The following is a 10,641-nucleotide window of genomic DNA, read 5'->3' as shown; positions in this document are numbered from 1 at the left end:
TTCGCTTCAGAACCACGCTTCAATAAACTAGTGAGTGACATCACAGTGGGTTTGTTAATCTTTATCTGCAGTGGCTTGTCATACTTCTCTCTAGCTGATATAGCTGATTGATTTATGATAAAATGAGCCATTTGGAACCGTTTCCCACATAAAAGAAAACACTGGGAGCCACAAAACCCCTTTGACATCTAAAATGATGATAATACTGCATGTATCGTTTTCACCTCTATGCTAGGCTTATAGTGTGTTGCACCTATGAAATGAAATGACTGCTACAGAGAAAACGAATTGCATTTATGAGACATAGCAGGGATTTATCCGTGGTTGGCTTACCTGGGGGTCGAAAAATTCAATAAATAGCGGGCTGGACCTGGTCGCAGGCAGTTGTGACGTATATTTTGAGCGACAAAAAATTAAATACATTTTATTTTAATGTTAAAAGATCATCATCAATTCAAATTTAGAATTATATTTAAAAAACTAAACTAAAATAAAAATACATTTGAATTAAATACTCGATAGCAACGAGTGTAGCAACTAATGTGCTGCAATGCACTGTGGGAGTTCAGTGTTTTTTGGTTGTTTGATGTTACAACCGTGAGTGTGGTGTGGCATTCAGTGTCATTCAGTTGTTGTGCAGCTCTCGCTCGTTCACCGATGAGTGACTAGTTGCCGCTATTCTGAGGCAGTTAGCGTGAAAAAGTGAACGGCTTTGATCAGCGTCCTTGCTCCGCACCACTCGCCACAGAGAGCCGCAACAGAGGAACGAAGGAGCCGCATGCGGCTCCGGAGCCGCGGGTTGCCGACCCCTGGCCTCTACTTTTAACATGCCAATAAGTCTGTATATATTTTTTTTAATTTTGGTTGAATAACTCCGATGATGTGTCGTGCATTAACCAAAAATATTGTTTTTCTTTTAAACATCTTTGCTCTCATGTTTGATTGTCTAGGAGACTTTTTTGTACCTGACTTTTCCATCTTCAGAGTTCTTGATGAAATTGAAATGCAAACTTTTCATCTCTCTCATAGAGAGATGATGACGACGACGATGATGATGATGATGATGACATCGGGGCAGGACAGCCCCAGCCACAAGGTGCCTTTTTCTTTTCCGTTGTCCCTTGAGCAAATCAAAGGCAGCACTTGCATCATCCTTTCGTCTCTCCTCCCACTCTCTTCCCCACTGGATGTACTTTGATCAGGAATAATGAGTGTTTCTCCTATGAGCAAAATGTACACACTTGGCTAAATTTGCTTGAAGAAGTCTGACTCCTGTATGAACACAGTCATGATGTGCTAATAGTTTCATTTCATGCTGCGCTCGACCTTTTGAAGTGCGCAACCTTATAGACTGGTTCATTCATAAAAGTGAATTTTAGAGGCACTTATGACAGAAATGTTAATATCTTTATTTGGGACCATTTTAAACTTTCGCACACAAACTTTTCAGCATAGTGAAGTCAGGGCTCTGAGGGCACAGTGATACACTTTTGTCAAATGGAGTGTGGGGTGTGACATGGCCCCCACCCCCATTACTGTCTGTACCGATAGTGTCATCTGTCCAATAAAGGCAAAATTGTCAAAGAACTTATTCAGTTTTTTACTCCTGCCAGAGTGCACACAGTTGTTGAACTTGCTTACTCAGCACATACGCCTAAAAAGTTTTCTTCTCTTCTTCTTAAACCCTTTGCCAAGTGTCTCTGTTGCTGGACCTGACTCGTCATATTAACCTCTACACACTAAAATAAGTTTCCAAGACTAAAAAAATTGAGAATAATATGCTTAAATAATATGCTTTACGATATAAAGAGTTATAATTGTGCGTTCTCAGTTTGAGGTGTCTGAAATCTTTGCTTTTAACAGGAAACGTCTTTTCAGGGTTTTTACTGAAGAAAAATACCTTTGCAGAACATCACAACGGCTACAAACCAACAAACTCCTTTTAACGCTTTTTTCTACTGACTATTTTTCTTCAGCGGTTCAAACTCTGAACTTTCCTCAACTGACATGTAAACAATGAAACGCCACTAATCATGTAACACTCATGTAATCATGTAACACTACATATCAGTAAATAAATCCTGTATATAAGTAATCTTACTATTAATTGTATTTTTAATACCATCTGGATATAAATCATGAAATATAATCAATGAGCAAATAAAGAATGATTTCTGAATAATAACAATGAACTTAGATTTCTGAATAATAATATTAATAATAATAATAATAATAATGAATTAAGGATAAAACATGAGCTTTGCATTTAACAGGAAACATTCTGGTTGTATTAGATGGTTATTACCAGCCAAAACTCTTTAAGAGAGGTTCAGGTTCAGTTTACTTTATTTGTACCCATAGGTAATCTATTGAAGCAATAACTAAACAATAAAACAATACAGCAGTAAAAACAATAATAAAAATTCTAAAAACAATCAAGGTGCTGCAATCTTCAAAATTGAACAAGAGAATTAAAACACAGGTGGATTATTTTTGTGTGACCTAAGCGACTGTAGTTTTATAGAAAGTTGTCTCCTGGGTAAACAGGATTTCTTTATCAATCTCATCATTAATAATCATTATATTTAATCCATTTAGAGCTCATAAATTCATCTGAACCGTACATTCCTAATGCAGACAGAAAATCTGAAAGCTATTAAAACCAGGATAACAAGAATAAGCTAAAACCAGATGCATCTGTGCCACAGTAAAGAGCCACACAGAAGATACAGACACAGAAGGTAACAGTTTGTGGTCTTTTTGGAGGCAATTTAATGCTGTAGCACAGCATCAACCCTGCTAGACTGTTACCATGCAACCGCTATCTGTAGTTATGGATGCCACAAAGCATCCCTGACGAAATTGGGACAAGCACTTATAAACAACTGATCTGGAATATATTTTTACATATATTTCAAGAGATGTTAAAAGATGTTGTGGATGTAAGGAAAGTTTGTGTACTTAGATTAGGGTTTTTTTTGTTTGTTTGTTTGTTTGTTTTATTGTTGCATATTATAACTATGCAGAGCTTGTGTTACAGCCCTGGCAGGTGTTTACAAGAGCATTTAGTCTTGTGCCATGGTGTGCCTGCAATCATATGCCTGTTGGCAGGGGGATTTCTATGCCACTATGTTGAGCTTTTGTCTTTGTTAGTTGTCAGTGGAGAAAGACAGGAAGTAATGAGGAGAGTGAAAGGGGATGACATGCAGCAAAGGAATCCAACCTTTTGGGGTGTCTGCTCAACCTGGTGAGCTAGAAAAAGAGGTGCTCCAGTAGTTTGAGCACAGAGTCCAATAGTGAACTATGTTTGAAGTAGAGCTAAAACATTTTGCCAGCTGTGGTTGTGTGTATTGTTGAGATGTGTAGTTACTATGAACTTCTCTTATTCTCCTATAGAGTTAAATTACACAAAGACTACTCTTGGTGTTTTTCTAAATCTTTATTAGATAAAATATTTCCATAGCCTCTTCATTACAGACTTTACTCTTTGTCCTATATCCTGCAAATACACTGGCTGGCGTAAGAAAAAGCCACCATAGGTACGAGCCTCCTATTGGATGATCAGTTATCATGCAATGAGTAGCTTCTCATTTCTTTAACAACCATGTGGAAAGGCACATCCCATGGTTGTGTTAGTCAGTTTGACAACAGTGAAATTACTGGAGAACCTCTGGAGAATATACTGAATGTATTTGATGTTACAATTTAGGCGTGTTTTTTTTATTTATTTTTTATTTATTTTCCAGTTTGAATAAACAACCATTGCTGCAATTTCCTCCGTCCTCTTGTCAGAAATCTTGCTGTGATCTCACAAGACTAGTTTTCCATGACAAATCTGGCCAGGCTGTGCAATGAGACAAAACTTGACAGAAGTTACAACCCTGCAAAGACCGTCCGGCCACGTCTGATCTTGAGACGGAATCAAATCACAAAACCTAGCAGTTGGATTTCTGAAGAGGTGCACATCAGGTCAGAGTGTAGGATACTAAATTAAAGCATGTTTTAATCTCCTACTGATGTCTCAGAGCCACATAAATGGCCTCAAACGGATGGATGGATTACAATCGAGAAGAGTGGATGACGCATGTATTAATGTCTCTCTTTTTTTGCTGCTTCACTCAAAGCTTTGACTTTTCCCCAAGTCTGCACTCTTTCCTTTAAGAAAACAGCCTTTAGAGCAATCTCGCCTTGTGGATTTCCTTCAGAGGAGTGAGGGCAGACTCTATTTACTTGATATATTCTCTTCCCTTTTCCAAATGGATAAGTGAAAACCAAAACCAAATTCACCATGAAAAATGAAGCAGCAAGAGGCCAGGGTAAGAAGGTCGGCATTAATGTTTCTCTTTGTGAGCTTTGCGGGTGGGTTTTAGAGATACAGGTGGATGAAATGCTGAGCGCACTATCCAAAATAGGAGTCTGATAGAAGGTCACAAAAGGCCACTGCAAAATACACACTTACACAGCATTCATGTAGAGAGTGTTTTTGTATGACTAATACAAAAAAAAAAAAAAAAAGAATATATGGACTTTCAATAATATTTATTAAATCTAGATAAGATCCTACAGTGTCTCATTTTATTTAATTAGCCTGTTAATGGTGTGCAGCTTTTTTTTTGGTATCAGTGGAGGAGTGGTAGTAACTCAATCCATTGGATTTGGCTCACTAATGCCCGCTCTCACCTATAGATAGACAAAGGAGCAATACTCACCAATGATACAAATCTGTGACAAGACCTTAAGCTAACAGTACAACCGCTTCATGAAAGGCATTTTTGAGGACCTTAACCCTAACCCTAAAGCACAAATGAAAATACTAAACACTATGTCCAGTGGGGACCCATATGCAGGACGCAGAGAGAGGCAAAACCAGGAAACAAAATGAAATAATAAATTAAAAAATATCAGAAAATCTGGAACAAAGGGTGCTGCAGGGTGTACAGGAGAAATCCTCCAAAAATAAACCCAGACACCCAAGAACTCAGGTTTCTCTTGTGCCTCTAAAACAGTTGTGATTCATCAGAAAATGGAAGAAACAGAATGTTGTTGGTGGGGGCCTTTTAGATCCAGTGAATTTGAAGGTCAGGTCATGTTTTTTGAGTTGTTCCTAAAGTGTTTCTGGCTGTTGCTATGGGGTGGGGGCACCTGGTCTGGTCTAGGTGGGTGCTACATGTCTAATTAACATGTCTAACACTGGATTGTCACAAGACAATGTTATCTACTTCTCCTGTCAGTGGTTTAATGTTGTGGCTGATCAGTGTTTATACACACACACAGGCTGATGGAATAATGAGAGATAGGTGAGACCAATGAGGGGAGGAACACAGAGACAAAAGTCACAAGGCAAGACAGGGGAGTGGAATAACAGAGGCAGGAACAAACACGTCGTAAAAATAAAATCCAACAAGAAATCTAATTACAAAATAAAGCAGGAAACAGCAGAAAAATCAAGTCGGGTTACAGAAAACATTCAAAACTCGAAACCATAACACTTTTATTAAGTGCCGTTACTGGAAAGTGGTTGCTTTTCCTCTTGTTTTTGCCACTTCTGTGATAGAAAAATCCAAATTCCGCACTGCTATTTCTGTGGCTTACTTGTTGGGCAGGCACTTTATTCTTTTGGGAGTCTATCCCCAATCTTTTCAGATGTGCAGTCTCGTCCTCCAAACAATCCCAACATCTAAACAGACCAAACCAGTCAGTCGAGTATCGACTCTAACTGATGGGAAACATCAGGACGGCCCTCGGAGATGAATATCGTTTTCAAAGTCTGCCCTCCGGCTATGAAAGATAAAAGTTGGATGTTGGGAGTACAAAGCATGCTGCTGACAAAAGTAACCTCCTTTCTCCTTGAGTTAAATATTTCAGTGTTCCTTCTAGCTCTGCGGGGCGAGGAACTTCAGATGTGCTGAATGTTTCTGTTGGACTATCAATGCACGTGCCCCTCCTCGGTGTGCCTCTGTGTGAATAAACACGTTTGATGCTGCGCTGATTTTCTTTGGGTGCGTTGGCCCAAGAGCACAGATCACGAGGGCCATCAAAGGAAAATAGAAGCCCTCACATTAGCCACGCATTAGTCATGAAATCACCTAGAAGTCACATAAAAGCAGTTTATCACCTCACAGGAAGGCAGAAGGAGAAAAGAACAGGTGGAAATTTTTATTTTACTTGAGTCTCCCTGATTACCTAAAGGTTACATGCTTAATACTTTTATTTTGGTTTGTTTTTATACATGTCTGGATTTATGTATAGTCTGCAGAATGGTTATGATGAGGTAGTGTATACGGTAAGAGGTATGTAGAAACTGGGCTGAAGCACTGGCATTGCACTTTTAGCGAATTTACCCACTGTTGTTTTTGTCAGAACATAGATTTCTTTACTTATTTATTGGTGTTTCCTCAACAGCTCACACATGGCACATCTGTCTTTATTGCCTCGAAGGCTGTTGACCTCAGCCTTTCTCTCCATCTCTGCCCATCTACCCCCTCCATCCATCCATCCATGGCCCCACACCACCTCCTGCCTCCACCTCCATCCATCTACCAGCGCAGGCTGCCAGGGGTATAAACATTTCATGTGGAGTCTGCCTGCAGGGCTGCACATCTCCCTCAATGAAGTCCCATCACTGCAGTGCTCCAGCCTTGACCCCCCCAACCACACCGAGAGGGCTTTGCTTCTAATAGCTGGCCCTAGCAAGACAAAGGGTAGCTGGAAGGGAGTTAGTGGACAGGGCTAAGCAGGCTGTGAGGAGCTAGTTTTGAGAGACAGTCTCTTCAGATTGTTGTTGAAGGACTTTGTTCTCTGCTTTCTCAACCTTTTGTTAAACCTGTTAAGCAGCTAAATTGACTTTTAATTGGACTCTTAACATTTCAATGTTGCACACAGTGAGCTCCGCAGTACAGACGGAGCAGAAAAGCCAACAAAGACAAGATGCTAGTTACTTTAGAAATTTGAAGAACAGCCAAAATAAACACCACCTCACCTAAAATAGAAAGTGAATAGCAAACAATAATGAGTTTTGTGACTCAACCAATAGATAAAAGAAAACTAACTAACAGAACTGCATAAAGAGCAAATGTACTGCGGTCCTCCGCAGTAAATAAGCAGTTAGACAACATTCATCTCTTCACAGCTAAGTTTTATTTGTTTGGTTTCAAATAATTTTGATCTGCATGATGGATTTAGGTGTTTCCTGTGTTTAGTCCAGCTGCTGGTAACAGCTGTGCAGCCAGAAGTGATGTCTAGAAATGTTGTCACACCAACTCTATCAGTCCAGGACGTCTGTCAGCGTTTACTGCCCCTGATAACACCCAGTATTTATATTCATAGTTGATATACCTCTAAACTGTTGTTTTATCTTGTTGGAAGAATGTGATCAGAGGCCTTCTGGTCCTGAGCATGAGCAGCATCAGGAGTTACAGCCACTCAGTTTGGACAGTTGTATTCTTAAGTACGGAAGCTGTTTTAACAGTTCTGTATTGCTGTTTCTTGATCATGGACATCATAGTTAAACAACAGAGTAGCACGACAACGACAGACTGCAAACTCTAAACACAGACACAGAATTTAACTGTCATCCACATCATGTCAAAGTGAATATCTATGGTGCACAGACTGAGTCGGTCCACAGAGCACATAACCCAGCAGCTAGAAGAAAGGAACAAAACTGATCAGATCAGCTGGAGATTTCCTTCTTAATCAATCCATTTGGAATTAAATGTGACATTAAGCTAGTAACTGTGTCACTAACTCGGAAATGCCTTTAAAACCAAAACGACTGTTAATGGTCCCAACGGCTTCACAGTCAATTTCAGTTTAGTTCTTTCCTTTAAACGAGGCTTGTGGCCGAGCTCCCTCAGCTTCAGACTCAGTGCCATGACTGATATCACAACCCTGCTAATGGTGTGTTTAGCCTTTGTAGAGTAAACTGTATGAATTCAACTGATTTTTATTTGTTTAATATATATCTTTTAGTAGGGAGTGGGCTCATTTAAACCACGTCATTTAGCAGCACTTCCCCTGCAGTGAAGATCTCTCTGACAGCTGGAAGCACTGTGTGAGTGATTAACTGTCCTAATAAAAAAATAAGTTTTAAAACCTTCTTTAATCTTGCCTTAATTCTCTCTGAGGTGTCTGCTTAGTAAATTCTAAGTGTGTCTGGACTACCTTAACACCTGAGAGTGTGGGGTTATCTGCTACAGTTTAGCTACAGGGCAATATGACAAAATACAACCACAAGAATCTCAAACTCTGCACATTTTTTCAAAAGCATTCAAGAAGGAATTGACTGCCTTTAAATCAAGTCAAGTCATGTTTTAATGAAAGTTACAACTGCTATTTATTTGGTTCAGCCAAGCATCATGTCTGTCCATGTCTCTCCATGCAGGTGAGATTTATCAAGTAGAATTTTATCCTGCAAGACATAACCGTGTAAAGATACAATTCCATAATTCAGCAAGGTGACACTACATTGGACCATCTATGCTTCAGTAACATCAGACAGTGTGAAAGTGTCTGTTTCCGTGCTGTACTTCCTCAGCATTGTAGAAAAAGAGCCATGTGAAGCATGAAATTAGTTCATGACAGCTGTAAAGACAAAGTCAATATTGACTAAAGAGAGTCTGTAGGGCTCAGCCAGACAAACAGTCTTGTATCATTTACACCAGGGGAGGGGGGGAGTGAATCTGTGATGCGAGGAAGGCAATGTTATCAGGCAAAGGCACAGAGGAGGGCGTTGTCAAGTGAACTGCGTGATGACTACATTCTCGTGTAGCTCTTAAGCTTATCTCATCCTAGGCTGCCATGAACGTTCACATGTGCAGATATAAAAGGGAGACTGGGTGAGATAAAACAAGAGAAAAATGAATCTTGTGTCATTTCAGCCCAGAAAACCAATGCTGCACAGTGGTGCTCATCTTTGTCAGCTTCAGTGTCAGATGTGGCGAACTGGCCACACAAAGTCCACAGCCTCCCATAGATATCCTTGTCAAATGCATAAACTGAGTGTGTCTTGGGAAAAAACGGTTGTCATTTGTTATAAAAATAAAACAGGATTTATTAGTTTTTAACACAAAAAGGTTGCTGATGGGGCTCACACTTTGGTCCGAGGCTTTCACTTTTTTTTCCAATTGATTTTTTGTTTGTTTGATTTTTAGTATTTCAAGCACCATGCAAGTGCAGGAACATTTAAGTGACTGCATGCAAATTCAACATGACACACGCATGTTATTACATTTTCTCATTTCATGCCACGTAGCATTAATGAGAAACTGCCTGCCCCCAACCTGGGCCCTAACGCTAACCCATGCTAACCTGACCCTAATTGCCTGTCATTTGATGCTGTAAAATGCCAATGGAAAGGTTAAAATGACAGGTGAAATGCATCTGAAGTGGCGTGATATTTAGACACAGTTCCATGATACCGTGCTGGACGTGATGGAGCTCGTCTTTTGTTCACTGTGAGAAAAGTGGATGTGATATGGATGTGAGAATCTTTGAATGGGCACTTTCAAGATACAATGGAATCTGACTGTATCTAAAAATCTTAACAGCTACACTGATCAGCCACAATATTATGACCATGTTGAGCCGAACCTCAGGAATGGAGCTTTTCCATATATTCAGCCCTACTCAGATCAAAGAACTACACTTCTTTGATCGTGCACACGCAGTAGCAAACCAGCTCCTCGTTTCCTGATCAGTCACCTGAGAAGAAATGAAGGTCCTCAGTCATTCACACAAACTTCAAAAGAAGAAGCTTCAAGTTCGGTCACGGGTTCAGTCCAAAGATGCCAATGGTCTGTGAAATGTTTCATTTACTTTCATGTAGTTTGAAGTGCTACGTTCAAGTTAATGCTTGACTGCTGTGTAGATTGGTTAAGGAATACATGGCAAAAAAAATTAAAATGATAAAATACAAAAGGATAATACAAAGTTAAAAATGTAAAGATTCTGTTAAATGCCTTGTGGATCAGCTATTTTTATTTTAGATTCTTCTTTATTCCCTTTACATGATTAATTCATTCAAAAACTTCAATTGTATTGTATTCAAAATGTTAAGTTTTGTTTATCTGTCTTTAAAGGTTAACCTAATTTAGTGTACTGACCAATCGACTGATGAAGCCAACTAATAAAGTAGATTGAGTAGGAAATTCAAGTTGTCCTTTGGAGTTGAACCAACAGTAATTGCAGTAGCAATGGCCTCCAAATTCACTAGAACCTAAACTGATCAAGTATCTGTGGGATGATCCACAGAGGCCCCTCCCCTCAACCCACAGCATCCAAAGGCACCCAGTAACAACATTCTGTTTCTGTCAGGCCGGGACTCGAAGCAGAACTCAGGACTCAGTATGCAGAGATGACAAAGGGGCTTTAATTGGAATGCTCAGAGATCCCTCACAGAGGGACAAACAAATGGCCACAAAAATTCCTGGACGTAAATCTAATCAGTGAAAACAAAAACTCTCCAAAAGGAGGAAATACAAATCGAAGAAACAAATCACTAAATAAACACAAAACTCTCCGAATGGAGGAAAACCTCAGAACTGAGGAAATAACTAAGAAAAGACTAAACAAACAAAAACTATCTCTCCGAGAGGATTCACAGGCATACTTGGAAAAACTTTGGTTGAAAACATGAAGCAA

Source organism: Mugil cephalus, chromosome 13 (genome assembly GCF_022458985.1).
Source record: "Mugil cephalus isolate CIBA_MC_2020 chromosome 13, CIBA_Mcephalus_1.1, whole genome shotgun sequence".
Classification (NCBI taxonomy): Eukaryota; Metazoa; Chordata; class Actinopteri; order Mugiliformes; family Mugilidae; genus Mugil; species Mugil cephalus.
This window is presented reverse-complemented; position numbering follows the sequence as displayed.